At 39.6% G+C, this 21,022-nt stretch overlaps 1 pseudogene; it reads left to right on the forward strand.

The window, feature by feature from the left end:
- The first annotated feature begins 2,175 nt into the window (after positions 1-2,175).
- Positions 2,176-19,408, forward strand: LOC114642925 (gastrula zinc finger protein XlCGF26.1-like; annotated as a pseudogene).
- Positions 19,409-21,022: the final 1,614 nt, after the last annotated feature.

Here is a 21,022-nt window from a genome sequence, read left to right on the forward strand (position 1 = left end):
TAGTTCCATCTCCAAAGTTTTGGAATGCTCTGCCAATTGAAATTAGGTCAGCATCATCAACTCAAATGTTTAGATCAAGACTGAAAACACACCTGTTTTCAATTGCTTTTAACTGTATATGAGTAACTCTTGTATCCATTATTTTTCATATTCAGTGAAAAATGCACCAGAGTTATATGCCTCTTTAACATTGGTGCACAGCAAGTCCACGGTCTTGTTTTCCTTTGCTGTACAGTCCACAAACTAGTTAAAAATCAATGAGGGTGCAGGAAAGTGAAACAGGGTCAAACACCCCTGAAATTGTGATGAAAGCACAGGGATGGTCAGTAGAGAGTTTGCTTATTACAGAAAATACTGTGCCTGTTGTGATTGCTGCATCTGCAGAGGGGAGATATAAACTATCAGCACAATGCCGTGTGAAAACTGTCTCAGAATATAATAAGATTGTAAGGCCCCCCCGTAAAAGCACTATATTCAGGTCCAGTGCTTTAATAGTAATGTGTCCAGTGTTGCACCATTTTTCATTCACAACAATGGCAAGTCCGCCTTCTTTCTTCCTATCAGTTTTATTCCTGCTGTTGTCCTCCCACACAATTTTAAATCCAACAACAGAGTCCGGTGTTTCAGCTCTAAGCCTCGTCTCACTGAAGTACATGAGACTGCTGAGTTTGTATTCCCTTGGGCTCCTGACCAGCGTTTGATTTTACATTGCCCATGATGACCGATGGCAGCTACGGTCTGTGCCTTCTTGTCTTGTTATGGAGTCGGACGCCTGCTCTTTTTTCCTCACCGTCCACTCTGTAGCTCTGCTGGGAGCCCAGCGATTAGATCAGGCACTCTGGGAGACAAAGGGCGCAGGCCCAACAGTTGCTGTCGCAGGTAGGCGAGTCAAACCTTGTACGTCACTGTATGTTCCTCCCTCTTCTTGAAATGTGTATTCACCACAGCCCTGCCCATCCTTTTTGCAAAATCCACTATCCTCTGACCACTTTCATTCCTCTCCTTGATACCATAACTACCCATCACCTCCTCGTCTCCTCTGTTCCCTTCACCAACATGTCCACTGAAATTTGCTCTAATCACCACTTTCTGTCCCTTTGGTACATTCCATCACCTCATCTAACTCACTCCAGAAATCATCTTCTTTCTCATCCATCACACACCCAACTTGTGGGACATAAGCACTAACAACATTCATCATCATGCCTCAAATTTCCATCTTCATAATCATTACTCTGTCTGACACTCCTTTCACCTCCAAAACACTCTTGACATACTGTTCCTTCAGAATAACTCCTACTCCATTTCTCCTCCCATCCACACCATGATAGAACAATTTGAATCCACCTCTGATCCACATGGCCTTACTCCCCTTCCATTTAGTCTAAACTATTTGACCCTCCTGTGGAGGATTGCCGGCTTTCCAGTCCGGCCCTCACCCCCAGGCCGCTAGGAGGAGCCCTCCGGACAGCATATTGGTGCCCCGAGTTCCAGCAGGGCCTCATGGACTTTGTAGTTTCTATACACAGCCCTGCTGGATACCTTGGGGGCCGCCAGGAGTCGCTGTATAGGGGCTAGGGGGCTCTTGCGTGCCCTATAACCCGGGAATGCGTCACAGTCACGTGACTGGAGGAAGCGACGTGCTCCCGGGATGAAGAAGACTGTTTGCCCTGACCCGGAAGGAAATGGACTTGTGGGTTGTGCTTGGAACCACTTCCGGGTCAGGAGCTATAAAAGGACTCTGGGAAGCCCAGAACACTGAGCTGAGCTGGGAGGTAGGGTGGCGACGTGTCTGGGCGAGGAGGATTGGTTATTAGAAAAGAGTTTATTGAATTTATGAATAGTGTGGTGTGTGTAGTGCTTTGTGCACAGTATAGTAAAATAAATAGTTATTATACTTTCACCTGGTCTCAAGAGTGGTACCTGAGGGTTCGAGAGGTGGACAAACGCCATACCTGCTACACTCCTTTTATTCCCATACTCACTTTACACCTCATTTGATATGAAAAGTGATGAGTTACTGTCAAATTGCTATGAGCTACTTGACTTGACATCAGATTTAACTGACAAGATGGTATAAAAATCAAATGTCTTTAGATCTGTTTTAATTGAATTGAATCCTGTTTTTATCTACAGACATAAGAAAAACTCTGCCATTTTTACTGTAACGCTTAAATGGATGTGACAGAGGAGACATTTGAGGCCGACATGAATATCATGGAGGAGAGGACCATAAATGTTAAAGAGGAGGACTGTGAGTGGGAGAGTGTCCACCCCAAACAGGAGAGTCTGGAAATCAAGGAAGAGGACCATGAGCTAGGGTCAGTGAGTATTAAAGAGGAGGATAAAGACAAGTGTGTCAGCACTGAGATACACAACTATAGGAGTATGGAGAGCGTCAAGGAAGATGACCTTCATTCTGGAGATCAAGATGGAGCAGTGACCGGGTTAGTCTCTTCTTATAGCAGACACTCTTCATCTCTTGTGTCTTCTATCAATGTAAAATATGAATCACTACAGTCTGACACAAAGGGGACTGAAGATGTTTCATCTCCTAGAAGTCAGCGAGATAAGCCACCACCACCTACATCATCAGCTAAAACAAGTAAGTGAAAAATAAAAATTGGTGTACATTTTAGGGTTATGGGCCTGAGAGTGCTGTCTTGTGTTTTTTTAAAGACAAACTTGGACAAGATTTCAAACAATATTAAACAAACAGTAAAACTCAATTTCACTACTTTTTTTACAGATTTTAGGAATTTTCTGTTCTTCCATTATAGTTTGTAAAATTATGTAAACTTTCTAAACCTGTCTTTAGCTAAAGTGTTAAACAAAGGTACAGTTTGTGAATCCTTTGGGATTTCTTCTGTAATTTCTCCTAACGGTGTGGTCTGATCTTTAATTAAGTCCCCAAAACTGCACAAACACTCTGATGTTAAGTAATAACAGTTAGACTTCTCGTCATTCCTGAATACATTGTTTAAATCTGAACAGTCCAGTTTGTGGCCCCCTGTCTTTACTAACTTGCTGATCCTTCTTTATCTCCAATGACCTCCACCACACATTTCCTGCAGTTTCTGCCCAACCTTCAATTTTACTTCATTCCTCCTTTCCAGAGTGTTCAATTCCTTAATGTCTCTGGGGTTCCTTGAATGATCAGCTGACTTCAGGTAAAGCTCTGTGTTCTGATTGGCCAGTGCAGAACAATAGTTTTATTCAGTTTAAGCCTTTCTCTTGTAGATTTCTTCTTTTCATTCTGCTCATTGTCTTGTTTCATTACCTAATTTCTATCAAGATTTTGCTATTCTGACATTCTCCTCTCATATTTCTTCATAATAATTTTTAACTCCGCGTTACACTGATGATGACATCCTGTCCTGGTCCTGCAGAATCAAAAAAGCCCCCAACTATGATTCTGCAATGAGGTGTTAGTATTAGTGTGCTGTGCTCTTTTACCTCCAAACCACTGTGAAATGGGGACACACACATAGTGACATGGGGTGACAGGCCTTCAAAAGACCAAACACCAGACCAGGGGTGACATTTCTAACGCACTGCACAGAACTGAACGTGAAGATATGTGCATGACAAAATAAATAGGAAAATGTGCACATCCAAAAAATCAGATGTATAAAACCTGACGTACACACTTTTCTACACAATTCCCTTTCTTTTTATAAATCACAATCACTTTTTAAATACTCATATGTGATCACTCCTTTTAATCCCCACCCTGAACCGTTCACATATGGAGTCTGCTAATCCTTCTCCTACATAGGCAGTCAGGATGCTGCAGAACTTCATTAGCTGGTAGATCAGCCTCCTCCCTCCTGACGCTTTGAGACCTCATCACCTCCATTCAATAATATCTGGCTTTGCTCTTCATTCGAGAGTGAAAGGTCATACATGTAGTTTCCGCGCCTCTCCTCTGTGCTCTGGGGTTCAGGAAAGGTGTGAGCGAGTAGTCACTGTCACCTGGCACATGTAATGACATGATTGCTGTTACAATGAATAGTTCAGGCCACATGAAACACTGAGGGGTCAGCAGGTTACTTCACCAACAAGCAGTTCACCACGTACAGCACCATCACGTTTCTCAAAGCTACTTGGCCTCAAAATAAATGAATCACAGGTGGAGCGAGGCCATGGAGTCATGACGTTTGTGAGCCACATCTTGGATGACTTGTGTATTCATGGAGTGTGCAGAAGTCGGATTTGGATCACCAGTCCATTGTGCACCTGGCATGTCATGTAGGTGTGCCGACAAGACAAGAACAAAACAGCTACATTACTTACTGGGTTTGTATGGAGTCTCTACTCTTCTGAGCTTATGCTTAAAAGCTGAGGTATAATTTGGTGTTTACTACAACAAAAAAGTTTGAACTAAGTGAGAAAAAGACAGTTAAGTGTGTTTTATTATTTAGTATTGCAGTAACAGTAAGGCTTCAACAAATAAAATAAAGTTAAAAGTCCTTTTCTTTAAGGTGTGCTTGCTTTGACATTTATCTGCTTGTATTGTCTGCGGCTGACAAGTTGTAATAACAATGGAACAGGGAACTTGTGGTTGACTGGACTGTGCAGGTAAAGTGTACAGAAGCTGAAGAGGCCAGTGTACTTAAGGTCAAGAACGTTTAAGGATAACAAAACTGACAAGCAGCCATCCGGCCAAATGGACCAGGTTGATAGTGAACTTTTAAGGTATCTCCGTCCTGCAATGTCCTGTTAGCAACTAGGAGTAGCCAATGGTATTAGAGCTTATGTTATTAGTAAGAACTAAAGATCTGACTTTGGAGTGCATCAAAAGGACACAGCACAAATGCATCTTTGTAACACTTTCATTTTACTGCTCTGCTGATTTGAGTGTTACCTTTGCAAGACTTGGAAAGTAATAGAAGATTGATTGACTCTTCATCCTGACTGTACTTATTTTATTTAATGTAAAGGGAGAACAGGATGCCCAGCAAGGGTGACCTGTGCAGGTTTTCATCCACACATTTCACTGCTTACAGTTAACAAAGGCAGCTTCAGCCTTGCTACATGCCCTTATAATAATATGAGTGTAGTAAAGTGCTTCGATTGAGTTAGGAGAGCTGGACACAGCTGCCGATTGCCATTTTATATTGTCAGAAACATGTCATGTTATGTGTGTACACCCACACCGTACGAACACCGGATGTAGTGCATCAGCAGTCAGTTAATGACTTCCAGCACAGCAGGCATAATGGAGTGAAGTTTGGCCGAGATACTGTTGAGGTGTCACACAGCTCCCTGAGAAGTGACAACACCTAGCCGAGATAAAGTGATGACACAACCAAATTTATTTAGTGCAAATACGTATCATTAGCGCTCTTAAAAGCAACTAAAATACAGTCTGTACATCATAGTCATCATTTTTGAGGTGTTTTGTTTGTCACATCAGCGCAGCTTATAAGAACAGCTTGGTGAAATGAAGTATTATGCTTCCGAGTTGTCCTTTAGCTGGTTTGGCAGCATTTCACTACTTGATCAAGGGTGGCGTCATTTCCCAGTTTCTCTGAAATATTATGTACTAGCAAAATACCCGCGCTTCGCAGCGGAGAAGTAGTGTGCTAAAGAGGTTATGTAAACATATATATACATATCTACATATACAAATATATACATATATATATATATATATATATATATATACAGTGGTGTGAAAAACTATTTGCCCCCTTCCTGATTTCTTATTCTTTTGCATGTTTGTCACACAAATGTTTCTGATCATCAAACACATTTAACCATTAGTCAAATGTAACACAAGTAAACACAAAATGCAGTTTTTAAATGATGGTTTTTATTATTTAGGGAGAAAAAAAAATCCAAACCTACATGGCCCTGTGTGCAAAAGTAATTGCCCCCTTGTTAAAAAATAACCTAAACTGTGGTGTATCACACCTGAGTTCAATTTCCGTAGCCACCCCCAGACCTGATTACTGCTACACCTGTTTCAATCAAGAAATCACTTAAATAGGAGCTGCCTGACACAGAGAAGTAGACCAAAAGCACCTCAAAAGCTAGACATCATGCCAAGATCCAAAGAAATTCAGGAACAAATGAGAACAGAAGTAATTGAGATCTATCAGTCTGGTAAAGGTTATAAAGCCATTTCTAAAGCTTTGGGACTCCAGCGAACCACAGTGAGAGCCATTATCCACAAATGGCAAAAACATGGAACAGTGGTGAACCTTCCCAGGAGTGGCCGGCCGACCCAAAATTACCCCAAGAGCGCAGAGACGACTCATCCGAGAGGTCACAAAGACCCCAGGACAACGTCTAAAGAACTGCAGGCCTCACTTGCCTCAATTAAGGTCAGTGTTCACGACTCCACCATAAGAAAGAGACTGGGCAAAAAACGGCCTGCATGGCAGATTTCCAAGACGCAAACCACTGTTAAGCAAAAAGAACATTAGGGCTCGTCTCAGTTTTGCTAAGAAACATCTCAATGATTGCCAAGACTTTTGGGAAAATACCTTGTGGACTGATGAGTCAAAAGTTGAACTTTTTTGGAAGGCAAATGTCCCGTTACATCTGGCGTAAAAGGAAACACAGCATTTCAGAAAAAGAACATCATACCAACAGTAAAATATGGTGGTGGTAGTGTGATGGTCTGGGGTTGTTTTGCTGCTTCAGGACCTGGAAGGCTTGCTGTGATAGATGGAACCATGAATTCTACTGTCTACCAAAAAATCCTGAAGGAGAATGTCCGGCCATCTGTCGTCAACTCAAGCTGAAGCGATCTTGGGTGCTGCAACAGGACAATGACCCAAAACACACCAGCAAATCCACCTCTGAATGGCTGAAGAAAAACAAAATGAAGACTTTGGAGTGGCCTAGTCAAAGTCTGACCTGAATCCAATTGAGATGCTATGGCATGAGCTTAAAAAGGCGGTTCATGCTAGAAAACCCTCAAATAAAGCTGAATTACAACAATTTTGCAAAGATGAGTGGGCCAAAATTCCTCCAGAGCGCTGTAAAAGACTCATTGCAAGTTATCGCAAACGCTTGATTGCAGTTATTTGCTGCTAAGGGTGGCCCAACCAGTTATTAGGTTCAGGGGGCAATTACTTTTTCACACAGGGCCATGTAGGTTTGGATTTTTTTTTCTCCCTAAATAATAATAACCACCATTTACAAACTGCATTTTGTGTTTACTTGTGTTATATTTGACTAATGGTTAAATGTGTTTGATGATCAGAAACATTTTGTGTGACAAACATGCAAAAGAATAAGAAATCAGGAAGGGGGCAAATAGTTTTTCACACCACTGTACATACACATCAACATATATACAGTAATCCCTCGCTACTTCGCAGTTCACTTTTTGCAGATTCACGACTTCGCGGGTTTTTAAATACAAGTGATTGCCCGCTTATCGCGGAAGTTATGTTCCAGACCCATCAGCAGCAGGAGAAAATCCGCGATATAGAAAGACCATATAAATAAACATTTTTATAGTTTAAGCCTTAAAATTCCCATCCCACATGCTTTAAACACATGTAAACTTATAAAACACACTTTGTTAACACATATGATATGTGAATGTCGGGCTAAGGATATGAGTAACATCTTACTATTATAAAACATTTTAACTTCACGCAAGACAAGACAGTGAGGCAGGAAAATTGGTGATGTACACCTAAAAACCTGATTGTACAGGCTTTAAAATTATTGACACGCAGAGCGACAAGCAGCACAAAGTCCACTTCTTAGCGTTCATTCAGCTCCCCACCCCCTTGACAATGTGAAGTGGCAGGAGCTTACTGCGCCTCCGGGGAGGGGGGGTTTGAGCGAACGTGCGTTCAGCCCTCACACACCCCCAATCCTCCTCCTCCTCCTTCTGAACGCGCAGAGCGACAAGCAGGCATTTTGGCAGAAGCAGTACAAAGTCCATTTCTGCTCAGCGTGAGTTCAGCTGCCCCCCTTCACAAAGCGAGTACAGACACATCGACGTCTGATAGCTGCGTGCAATGTGCAGTGTTGGTCTGCGGTGTTTAAGAATGTAGAAAGTGTTTAAGAGCATAGGAAGTGTTTATAAGAGTGTGGGAAAGGTTAACAATAGAGTGAGAAAGGTTTATAAGAGTGTGGGAAGGGTTTATAAAGCCTTAAAATATGTATAAATAATAAAATAAATATAGGTCGCTACTTCGCGGATTTTCACCTATCGCGGGGGGCTCTGGAATGTAATAGGTGAGGGATGACTGTATACACATACATATACACACATACATACACACACATACATATATACATATACACATCCATACATAAACACACACACACATATCTATATATATATCTATATATATCTATATCTATATATATCTATATATATCTATATCTATATATATATATCTATATATCTATCTATATATATATATATCTATATATATATATCTATATCTATATCTATATATATATATATATATATATATATATAATATAAATCCCCGCGCTTTGTAGCGGCGCAGTACTGCTTTTAAATTTTTATTAAGAAGAAAAGAAAACCTTTTTAAATTGAGGGATAATATATCAATAACAATTTGTTAAGGATCTGTTTGTTAAGCTGCCTTTACACAGCCTCTCCGCTGTTTTATAAACGAACGCCATATAAGGCCGTCCTTTCTCCTAGCTTAGCGGTTCTGTATTCTTTTATTGTTCGTTTATAACGATTGTTATAGTTATTGTGTAGCTATTTGAGGCTCACTGTTCTGTTCAGGTACCCATTTCCTTTATGTAGTCCGCGGATTCTCCGCTATTTTTTCTTATTTATTGATTCCCTTCTTTAGCTGACTGCCTGCTCATATAAGGCGCTCTGCTGTTTTTTTGTGAAGCAGCCTTAACACAGCTTTTCCGCTGTTTTATAAACGAACGCCATATAAGGTCTTCCTTTTTCCTTGCTTTGCAAGGAAGCAGCCTTTTTATTTAATCCATGGGTTCTCCGCTGTTTTTTTTTTTCTTTTTTTACGATTGTTATAGTTCTGTTTGTATTCCATGTTGTCAGTTCAGAACTGCGGATGTAATATGACCAAGCTGTGCAAGCTTACTGTTAAGAATGCAACGTATAGTTATAAAGGAGAAAAGCAATCTGGCCTCAAATCAATGGCAACCTTTTGTAGGTCTATGAACTTAATTTAAACTTTAGGTTTACACGGTGCTTTGTTTACTAAGTACCTGCACTTATGAATATGTCTTTATGTGTCAGTCGCTCAAATCCCCGTGCTTCGCACCGGCAAAGTACTGCTTTTAAATTTTTATTAAGAAGAAAAGAAAACCTTTTTAAATTGAGGGAAAATATACCAATAACAATTTAAGGATCTTTTTTTTTGTGAAGTTGCCTTCACACAGCCTCACCGCTGTTTTATAAACGAACTTCATATAAGGTCTTCCTTTTTTGCTGCTTCGCCAATGGAAGCAGCCTTTTTATTTAATCCACGGGTTCTCCGCTGTTTTTTTGTTCATTTATTACGATTGTTATAGTTCTGTTTGTATACCACGTTGTCAGTTCAGCACTCCGGTTGTAATATGACCAGGCCGTGCAAGCTTACTGTTGAGAATGCAACGTATAGTTGTACAGGAGAAAAGCAATCCACTCTCTTGTGTGATGTTGCGATGTGCATGGCTTTTTTTAATGTTAGCTAAGACCCGGCACTTAAAAGTTTCTCGCTACACCAATTTTAACTCTGTTTCAAAGTGATTCAAAGTCTCGTTTATACCTCGTGTCTTCTCATTAAACTTGTATGTCGCGAATTTGGTATTGCAAATGGCAGGGGGAGCGTTTCTATAAACTTAATTTAAACTTCCGGTTTACACCGTGCTTTGTTTCCAAAGTAGCTGCACTTATAAATATGCTTGTATGCGTCACTCGCTCGCTTCTTATTGTTTTGCTGCCTTCTCAATTGTGTAATGAATGTTTTCTTCAGCGCTCTTCGGGGCTGTTCCTTGTTTTCAGTACACGTGATTAAGTAAGTGGTGTGATGACGCGATACGCGACTACGCCTCCCACGGCCATTGAGCTGCACTCCATTACAGTATATGGACAAAAAAGAGGTTCCAGTTATGACCATTACGTGTAGAATTTCGAAGTGAAACCTGCCTAACTTTTGTAAGTGAGCTGTAACGAATGAGCCTGCCAAATTTCAGCCTTCCACCTACACAGGATCTTGGAGAATTAGTGATGAGTCAGTCAGTCAGTGAGTCAGTGAGGGCTTTGCCTTTTATTAGTATAGATGCATTGGTCAGAGTTGTTGTAAATATATGTTTGTTCCCCTGTGAAGTTTTCTTTTGTAAATCTCAACATTTGAATGAGCATATACACATTTTCAGTCTCATTTTGTGTGTACTCAAGCTTTGTAAATGAGGGCTCAGGACCTTCACTTGTCTACCTATAGAGAGATTTCACTTCAGACAGCCTGACTCCAAACTCAATAGGAGGCTTCGGCCTGCACAGGCCCAAAATGGATTACTGGTTTAGATAATTATAATAAAGCTCTTATCAAATGTCAGTGAACCTCTGAAGGACCACCAATATAAAGGCTGGGGGTGGTCTTTCAGGAGTGACATTAATGTGGCCCCATCTTTTAGGGTCTCACCCACAAAACACAAAAATATTTGGATAATTAATAAAGAACAAAATATAAACAAAACATGAAATTGCATAAATTAAATGAAAGGGCAAGTAATATTTGAAAAAGAACAAAAGAACTAATGAAGCAAAACAAAGCTTTTATTAGCATTTACCTTTATTCTTATCTCCCTTATCTCCTCTTGACAATCTTTAAGAGTTTTCTTGATGTGATGTTGAGACACCTTAGCTGTTAGCTAAACCAACAGACTTGATGGTCTGATGAATGGTCTCCTCTTGTCTGTTACATTTCTTATGTTCTTGTTCTGTATGTTCATGAGCAGATCTTTATCGAGCAGAGACAGCTTTGCCAGCACCCACATTTCTTCCCTTTTATATGTCTGAGTGCCTCCAAGCCACACCTCCAGTCTCCTCTCATTGGTTGAACACTTGACTTGACTGGACTGTAAAGGTTTAAACGATGTGTTCAGCATTGACAGTCCAGTTGTTTGTCTGTTATGAGTTCAGGTTGATTGTGTTTATCTGTTATTGTCATGTAGTTGAAGATCAGACCACATTCTCAGGAGGAATTTGGGCCGAAATTCAGGGGATTCCAAAGGGTTCACTAACTTTTTCATACATATGTAGAGAGGTTTCATTCTATGGAAGATTTTAAGCAACGCCTTCTCAGAGCTGCTTAATCCAACCAAGTGTCCATCTCTGTGCATCTTTACCTAATAGTCTTGAGTTTGGCCTGTTTGTGTTGTCATGTGTACAAAAACACAGAGACACAGTTAGAAACCAGTTATGGGTAAATTTTGCACAAACATATGGGAAGTTTTTCTTTACACAAAGAATGATAGACAGTTGGAATAAATGACCAAATTGTGTGTTAGACCGTTGGAGTTTAGGGGCTTTCAAAACTCGACTTGATGTTATTTTAGAAGAATTAAATGGATTGGACTGGTGAGCTTTGCTGGGCTGAGTGGCCTGTTCTCGTCCATATTGTTCTAATGTCCTAATAGATCTGCAGTCACGTGAGGGAAAATTACAGAGTTGTTGCTCTCTCGGCTCTTCATTTTCTTTTTTGCTTCCTGTCCCTTTCTCATATAGCAGGCCTTTTTGTGCTTTACTTTAGTATTGTTCAAGTTTGGATTTCTCCGGCTTTGACTTGTCTGTCTTTTAATGGTACATGTTGAGGTCACTCAGTTACCTCTGTATTTCAGCTGATGAAAAGAGAAAGACATTGAAAGGTGGAGTTTGGATTGTCATTGGACTTGTTTACAAACCTTCTTGAGAAATCTTGGTGTGTTTGAATATTACTTTGTTATGTATTGATTGTCATGAGTATCATGTTGTTTTACTAAAGATTTACTCCAAAAACTGCACCGGCATTTCCAGTATGACTGTTCCATTGAACTACTTACAGGTGCTCCCTTATCAAAAGGGAAAATAAAAGCAATAACTAAAAATGAAACAAAAAAAGCTATTGAAAATTATATCCAAGATAATTTAAAACAATCCAAAAACAATTGCTTTTGCTCCAACCCCATCTTTGTTGACTTACTGCCATTTTATTGCCATTGTCTGTAGTGTCCATAGTGGTCTTACCCAGCATTGCTTGTGTATGTGATGATTACATCATCATACTGGTGATAATAGTAAGGTTGGCTTGGAAATTTTAAATTGTTTCTGATTTCTTATTTGAAGAATTATTTCTTCAGTTGTCAGTTTGACTCACTGTTCTGACTTAAGCTCGTCTTTTGTTATCTCCTGATCATTATCTTCTCAGTTAGTATCTCTGATGATGTAGTATGTATACTGTAGTGTACTCATTTTTATCTATGCAGTAGAGTCTGAACTGACCACGTTCAAGAACTCTGTAGTAAAGGCCACTGTAAGGAACTCTGGACAGGAGCTTGTTGATGTTTGTCATGATCACTGTCCTAGCAGTCTTTGGAGGGTAACAGGCAGTGTGGCGGAGTCTTTAAGGCTTTGGACTGCAAACCCTGATGTTGTTGGTTCAAATCCCACTATTGACTCCCTGTGTGTCCATGATCAAGTCACTTGACCTGCCTGTGCTCCAGTTGGAAAACCAAATGAAATGCAACCAATTGTTTCATAAATGTTGTAAGTCACCTTGGATTATGGCATCAGCCAAATAAATAAAGGTAAATGGATACTAGAAGTGAGGGAAACTATCATCAGGTTGAAGAATGAGGCGTTTCATACAAATATAGCAGGAACATCTGGTGTGACTGAAATTAATCAAAAGGTGGCATAAGCGTGTCTTTGATTAATGACAACCACAGAATTAATTTAACTACACATCATTTGCACATATGAACTAACAGAATAACTTTAATACACAATAATCACTGAAATTTCAATTTTGTTAGCATAAATAAATCATGGCAGTGCACGTCCATTAATATTCTAATGGGCAGCATAAATGAGGCCGGTGTGTGATAAAGCTGACCAGTCCTGGTTACACCTGCCACTCCTCATCCAGAACAGACACTAATACAAGGAACTTCTCCAATCCCAGGATTTCTCATCTTAAATTTATTCTCCCACATCACTGGTGCTCCTCTGGGTCAGTGCATTAATATTTCACTTTCTTCATTCTTCTGTTTTGATTTAGTGATTTAAATAAGCTATTTTTGTATACATTTTGTAGTTGAGGGACCACTTGATGCTTAGTGGAGTAATAACTGTGTTGTAAGAGTACTCCATGACTCTACCCTGCGATTACTGTTTTTATAAATTTAACCTCAAAGTGTCTCATCAGAGCCTCAACATACCCTTTTTTTACTTGTCGGTGTGACATATGAATTGTTCAAATCGGAAGACACATCCTGGTTCTTCTGATTCAAGGCCAGTGAAGCAACCCAGAGGAGTCTGATTGAGGCTGCCATGGTGTCAGATAACTCTGGAGAAGTTTCCACTGTTGATCGACTGAAGGCCTTTATATCGGAGCAAAATGCTGCGTGACCTTGAACACATCAGAAGAGAAAATTTTTTTCTGAACTTCATGTTGATATTGTCAAAATCAGAAATGAACAGCAGAAACTCTTGTTAGTTTTTATTCAGGTCTGTACTCAAGTGGAGCACCAGGACTCTGAGATATGTTCCTATGCTGAGGCCCAAACTCTCCATAAGAAACTTTATGGACATGAAGATGGGAGAAGGAGAGACAACATCAGAATTATTGGAGTTCCAGATGATATTAAGAGTGGGGATTTGTTCCGCTTTGTGAAAAACAATGGGTTTTTGGTTTCTGAACATCACAAATTTGAAGCCTGAAATTGTGTGGACACATAGAATATAAACCAGGAAAAGTGACAGCGCATGTCTATGTCCAATTATCATCAAGCTGCTTTGCTATTCTGACCGAGTTACTATTCTGAAAGAGGAACTCAACAATTCAAATGTAACTTATGAAGGATGGAAGATCTACGTTTACTGCCAATGACTTAGTCTACACCACAGAAGACCTCGTCTCTGGTGATCACTAAGGCTCCACAAATTGGTCTTTCTGCTTTCCTCATTTATCTGGCCAAGCCTCAAATGTCCTTCCTAGTAGTGCAGCTGTTCATCAACCCTCAACAGGCTCTCAATGTCCTTGACTCCTTCATGTCACTGGTGGTTGGCCGCTTTGACTGTTTTATGTATGATATTCCAGTATTTCTTAGACATTTTCCTGAATATTGATTCATAATGGCGGCTACTTCCTTTTTTTATGTGTATATTATATGTGTACATACACATGTGATTAGAGAGTCATTGCGGGTTGTGAGGGGTCAGGACACGACCCACAATTGTTTAATATTTGCTTGCATGTCATATTTATTTTCAAATGTGTTTTTTTCATTTTATCACCACAGTGACTCTTGTATTGTGAATGTTGGGGTTAGGATGAGATTGTTTACTGAGCTCTCTCCATGTTTGCCCACTCATAAGCAGAACCTGTTGATTTTTTCTTGTGTTTTTATTTGACAGACCTCGGTTTAGTTTTTTGCATATACGGTTTAGGAGTGGGATTCTGGAACTACAGTCTACATAATACATGACTGCTGGTGGGGCTACTGGGTTGACTCGTTTTGACACCTTGTAATGTATTTCAGTTACAGTTCTCCTTTATTGCTGTTCTTTGTTTTCCTCTCTCCTGTCTAATCTCAGTGTCTTCTCTTCTACTTGTAAGCTCTCAAGTGTTGCTGATTTATTATCGTTGAGCTTGGCTGATCCAACCTGTTTTCAAGAATCATTTCTTTTGGTTAAAGACATTCATCCAGCTGCCTTAAGGTGCTACTGTGTGGCTGTGTCCTCCTCTGCCACTAGTAAAAAACATGGAGGTTTGGGCCGAGTTCACTATGCTGTGCCTCTGAAGGTTTGTGGTTCTGGAGGTGTTTCAGAAGGCAGGTTTTGTTATGTGTTGATGGAGACTGGTTGAAGAAAACTCAGTCAGCATACAGTAATATTAACAATCTTGAGAAGCATCTGAAGAATCTTGAAAATACACCCGTGTGTTTCTGATCCAGTACAGAAGCTCAAAATGATGCTAATCAGAGAGAAGGTAAATGACCATCTTGTGCAGAGTTGAGAATTCATTTCATGTGCACTCGTTTCTATCTCTCTGGTGCTAAACTGAATGAGTTGTGAGCTCTTAGACTGCACAGATGAGATTGGTTAGCCTCCATGTCCCAAGTCGAGCAAAAATATGGTGATAATACAGACATATAGATAATATCACTAACTACAGCTTGGAAATAAGGTTTGTTTTATTTTTTTCTTGAAGTTTTCCCTCTGCTGAACCCCCACCTTCGGAGTGATTGATGTATTTTTTAATTTTATTAATTTACAAAACTCTAACAAAATGATGCTGCTCTTCTTGAGGCCCCTGTTTTATCTGAAGAAATTAAATGCATTTTTAAATCCATTAGCAACAAAAAAGCCCCTGACCCAGGTGGTTTGAAGACAGAAGTATATTTTGCATTTTAGCCACAAGTGTCCTGTTTGCTTTTTCAGGTCAGGGGTCACTTGGGTCTCTGGGATTTTTCAGTGACCTGCGTGTTTTATTCATTTAAGTTTTACTCTGTTCTCATTGTATATTAAAATGTTTTTGCTTTACTTTTCTCTGCCTGTTTTTAAAATCAAATTAAAAAAATATTATGGAGTCCGTGGCTTTGGACTAATTGTTTACAAATATCAAGACACATTCTGCTTAATAAGTTAATTTCACACATTTGACATGACACTCTCCAGTGTAATGATGGGTCATGCTGATTATTACTTTCTACCTGCAATAATTAACAATATCTAATGTTATAATATTTTAAGAATATTAGATAGATAGATACTTTATTAATCCCAAGGGGAAATTCACAGACAAAATGATGATACCATTCTGTAATGTAGTAAAAAACAAAAAAATCAACAATAGTCTTTTTGATTGTGCCTGTCACATGTGATCTATTTATTTTACTATTTTCACTTCTTGGTTCCTATAATTGTGCTCATGTGTAGAGTAGTTAAAATAAAAATGAAAATAGTGAACAAGTTGAGTCTCTAATCACTTGCAACTTAAGTCTTATGAATGCTTAACAAAGTTTGTTCATAAATTAAACGAATATGTATTTATTGTTATAAGATAATGTCAGTTTTAAAGTGGTGGGTTAAAAAATTTTTTATTCTTTAAACTTTATACAGGAATCAATCTTCACTGCTGTTCTGAATGTGGTAAACAGTTTTCAGAAAGAAGCCATTTACAGCGCCACAAAATAATTTACACAGGAGAGAAGCCATATTGCTGCCTTGAATGTGATAAACAATTCTCTCATACTAGTTATCTTCAGACACACATTAAAACTTGGAAAGGAGAGAAAACATGTTGCTGTTCTGAATGTGGTAAAAAGTTTTCACAGAGAAGCAGTCTTAAGATCCACCAAAGAATCCACACAGGGGAGAAGCCATATTGCTGTTCTGAATGTGGCAAAAAGTTTATACACAGAGGCCATCTTCAGACCCACCAAAGAATTCACTCAGGAGAGAAGCCGTATTGCTGTTCTGAATGTGGTAAACAGTTTTCACGGAGAAGCCATCTTCAGAGCCACTAAAGAATCCACACAGGGGAGAAGCCATATTGCTGCTCTGAATGTGGTAAACAGTTTTCAGATGGAAGCACTTTTCAGCGCCACAAAATAATTCACACAGGACAGAAGCTGTATTGCTGTTCTGATTGTGGTAAAACGTTTACACAGAGTGCCCATCTTCAAATCCACCAAAGAATCCACACAGGGGAGAAGCCATATGACTGTTCTGAATGTGGTAAACAGTTTTCACAAAGATTACAGCTTCAAAGGCACCAAATAATTCACACAGGAGAGAAGCCGTATTGCTGTTCTGATTGTGGTAAAACGTTTACACAGAGTGGCAATCTTCAGAGCCACCAAAGAATCCACACAGGGGAGAAGCCATATTGCTGTTCTGATTGTGGTAAAACGTTTTCACAGAAAAGCAATCTTCGGACCCACCAAAGAATTCACACAGGGGAGAAGCCGTATGACTGTTCTGAATGTGGTAAAAAGTTTATACAGAGAGGCCATCTTCAGATCCACCAAAGAATCCACACAGGGGAGAAGCCATATGACTGTTCTGAATGTGGTGAAAAGTTTTTAGAAAGAAGAAATTTTCAGTGCCACAAAATAATTCACACAGGACAGAAGCCATATTGCTCTTTTGAATGTGACAAAAAGTTTTCACTGAGAAGCTGTCTTCAGAAACATCAAGTAATTCACACGAGAGGAAAAAAAATGACAAACTCCCCCACCTTGTCTACAGATGAACACAGTACAATATGCTAAGCAGCAGAAGAAGCAATTAAAGTTTGATGAAAACAAAAAGAAGTAATTGGTGAAACTACAAGTATAATGGTAAATACACTGCCCACATCCAGCAGCCTCATGCGGATACAGAACTCACACACGCATTGCTTATGAGGAGTGAACAAAGACCAAAACGTACACCTCATCATAGGTGCACAAAACATTGGCTTGCACACAAAGTGGTTCAGATCATAAATAGAAAAACAAAAATAAAAAAAACAACCCATAATTGTCGATAAATAGAAAAAAATTGCAAAAAATAATCCAGAATTATTGCTTCTACCAAAGAGAACTGGAAACAGTCACACATCTCATTGCTGGGTGCGAGATACTGATTGTGGTGTTGTGCAGTGTATAATCATCAGCAAAGTGGCCAGGCTTATTCGCTGGAAACTCTGCAAGAAGTACAACTTACCAGCACCACAAAGACACTGGGACCACAACTCAGACCGCACAATGGACAATGAGGAGGTGCAGGTCACTTGTAGCACAGCAATACTGACTGACTGAAAAATAGAGGCCAGAAAACCAGACTAAAAAAGCCTGGATAATAGAAGTATCAGTCCTAGTGATTACTTAGTCCTAAGAATGGAGAGGCTAAAAGGTAACAAAATACCAAACAATGCCATCCGAGATATGGCAAATGAAATATGGGACCAAAAAAAAATGTAAACTGTTCTTGTTCTAGGATCAACAGGACTGATAAAGAAAAACTTTTAAGGTATCTTTTGATATTGTATAATCAATTATTATGTGTGATGATCATTATGTGCGAAATGTAAGCTATAATAAGAATGTGCAGTGCATTGACCGACAGTATAACATTAATCATATTATAAGCTGAAATAAGATTCTTAAATTGTAACTGCCACATAGCTGTTGAAGTGTTGTAACCTTGATGGTGCAGAAGAACAGGGGAGTACATTTTCTTAAGTGCTGTCTCTCTAACTGTCTTGCAAAACTAGCCATAAAGACTAACGAGTACTTCTGCACGTAATGATCTCGTGTCATCTTAAGTTACTTGCAAACTCTGCATGACCTCAAATTGAACTGCCATACTTCCTCTTCTTGTTTAGTAAACAGACTGGTATAAAACTGAGCTAACTCCCTTCTTTGGACAGGCTGTCTGATCTGACCTGGCAGTAGCAAATTGAGCTGGCAGGTGGGCAGCCTCTCTGCTCACCAAGAATAAAGAAATTGATTTTTATTTTATAGTGGTGTCCGTTTCCTTGTCGTTCCCGACTTTCAGCATCCACACCTACAAGAAGAAGCCTAGTAGGAACAATGCAGGTTTTATATTGAGTCCTTGTGGGAAATTTAAGAGAGTGAGAAGTTAAGCAGTACAACGAGACTGTCCTCACTAAAGAGTGAAGTTCACTCCTGTTTTGATTGTAAGCACACCAAGACAATTTGGAAGAATTAAACCTGAGAGAAGCCATATGTATGTTCTGAATGTGGCAAACAATTTTCATCAAGAAACAACCTTTTGGATACAACGGCAAGATTTATTTGTATTGTAGATTTTCTTACAATGTAACTCAAACTGCTTTACAAGTTAAAATAAAATGGACTATAAAACAAGAGTAGGCAATAAAACTATACAATATGTAACAAAGTAAAAGGTAATGTCAGATGGCTAGCAGGACAGAAAAAAACACAACAGTTCCATTTAGGCTGAAGAAAAATAATCTGCGGGGAATCCAATGCAAAAATATTAAAACACTGCCCGGCCCACACTGGGCATTCTACCTAAATCAGTCCTCGTGGTTTACATGCTTCACATGAAGATTTTGATGATGAAGATGGCCATGTGGACACCTGGGACACCCGCCATTCAGTCCATAAACACGAGGCAGTGTGGTATGTTGATCAGGAGGTGGTGGAGCTCATCATCACCACAGAAGAAATGGAGAAGACAGCGGAGAAATGTACAGATTAGTATGGAACTGCAGAACCAAGAGGAAAATGATAATCCAGGGTCCATATAGACTAACAGGGATACAACTAAAATGTAGCTATGAAAAAGCCATTTTAAAATAATTCGTTTTTATCATTATGTTTAATGTTCTGCAGTATTAGCCTGGTGAATTTCTATAGGTAAAGTATTTTAAATTTTAGGTGTGTAAGAGCAAAAGGCCACCTCACTAGTTCTTTTCAGATTGGATTTTGAAATTATAAGTAGACCTTCATTTGAAGATCTGAGGTTATGACTGGGAGTGTAAGGGGACAGACATTCTAAAATGTAGGACTGGGTGAGATTATTTAAGGCTGTGTAAACCATTACAGTCGATCTCCTACTAACAAACAGGTTCCATTCTGAGAGGCTGTTTGTAAGTCTATTTTGTTCATAAGTCCAGTAGTTGTTGGTATGTGTGGTGTTTTAGTTTCAGCAGTTCTTGAATTGGACGTGTAAACTATTTATTTTCAGTAATTTTTAATGTGCATTGAGCAGCTTACAGGTATTGGACATGAATTAATGATTATAGTAACAAAAATAAAATCATCCCCCAAAACAGTAGATGGCAGCTTCCCTTGGATCTGGTGGGGCCGCTAATTCTCACAGGGCATCCTGGGTCTTGGAGTTCGACAATACACCCTGCTGCTGGGTGCCGCTAGGAAACACTATAGGGAGACTGGGGAGTCTATTATTTATATAGCCTGGTAGTACTACAAAGTCACGGGTACGAAAGCACAAAAGTACTTCCGGGCTGAAGAAAAATATAATTCTCCACTTGAGCCGGAAGTGCAGACGAGTCTTAGGGATGGAAGGAAAGAAGCATTTCTGGGTTGAGGACAATATATAAAGGACTGATGGAGACCCAGCAGACGAGATGGAATTGGCCGGGAGTGTGATGGAGTTTGCTGGGAGGTGGAGGAGAGTATTGTGTTTATTTATTGTGCTGTTTAATGTGGCTGGGTGCTTTGAATTAAATTACTTCTTAGTGCTTTTAACTTGTGTCCAGTGTGCTTGTCTGTTGGGGTAAAGGTGGGCAATAGTGCTACCAAGTGGCCACTCAGTAACAATATGAAAATTCACATCTCAAAAGTTCACAAGTAGGGGACTGTCTGTACCAGTGTTGTAAAGTCAATTCTAAATTGTGCTGTGGATTTGCTGCGATGTTTGGGCTCATTGTCCTGTTGCATCACCCAGCCTCTTCTGAGCTTAAGTTGACGGACAGACACCCTCACATTATCCTGGAGAATTTGTTGATAAACTTGTGAATTAATTTTCCCCTCCATGATGGCAAGCTGTCCAGGCCCTGATGCAGCAAAGCAGGCTCAAATCCTGATGTTCCCTCCACCATACTTGACTGTAGGGATGATGTTTTGGTGTTGATATGCTGTGCCCTTTTTACCCCAAATGAAGTTCTGCTTGTTCCTCCTAAATAGTTCAATTTTGGTTTCATCACTCCACAAGACATTTTCCCAGTACCATTGTGGAGTGTCCAAGTGCTCGTTCAGCAATGTTCTTTTTTGATAGCAGTGGCTTCCTTCTTGGTGTCCTGCCATGGACTCCTTTCTTGTTCAGTGTTTTGCGTTTAGTTGACTCATG

Source organism: Erpetoichthys calabaricus (genome assembly GCF_900747795.2).
Source record: "Erpetoichthys calabaricus chromosome 1 unlocalized genomic scaffold, fErpCal1.3 SUPER_1_unloc_1, whole genome shotgun sequence".
NCBI lineage: Eukaryota > Metazoa > Chordata > Cladistia > Polypteriformes > Polypteridae > Erpetoichthys > Erpetoichthys calabaricus.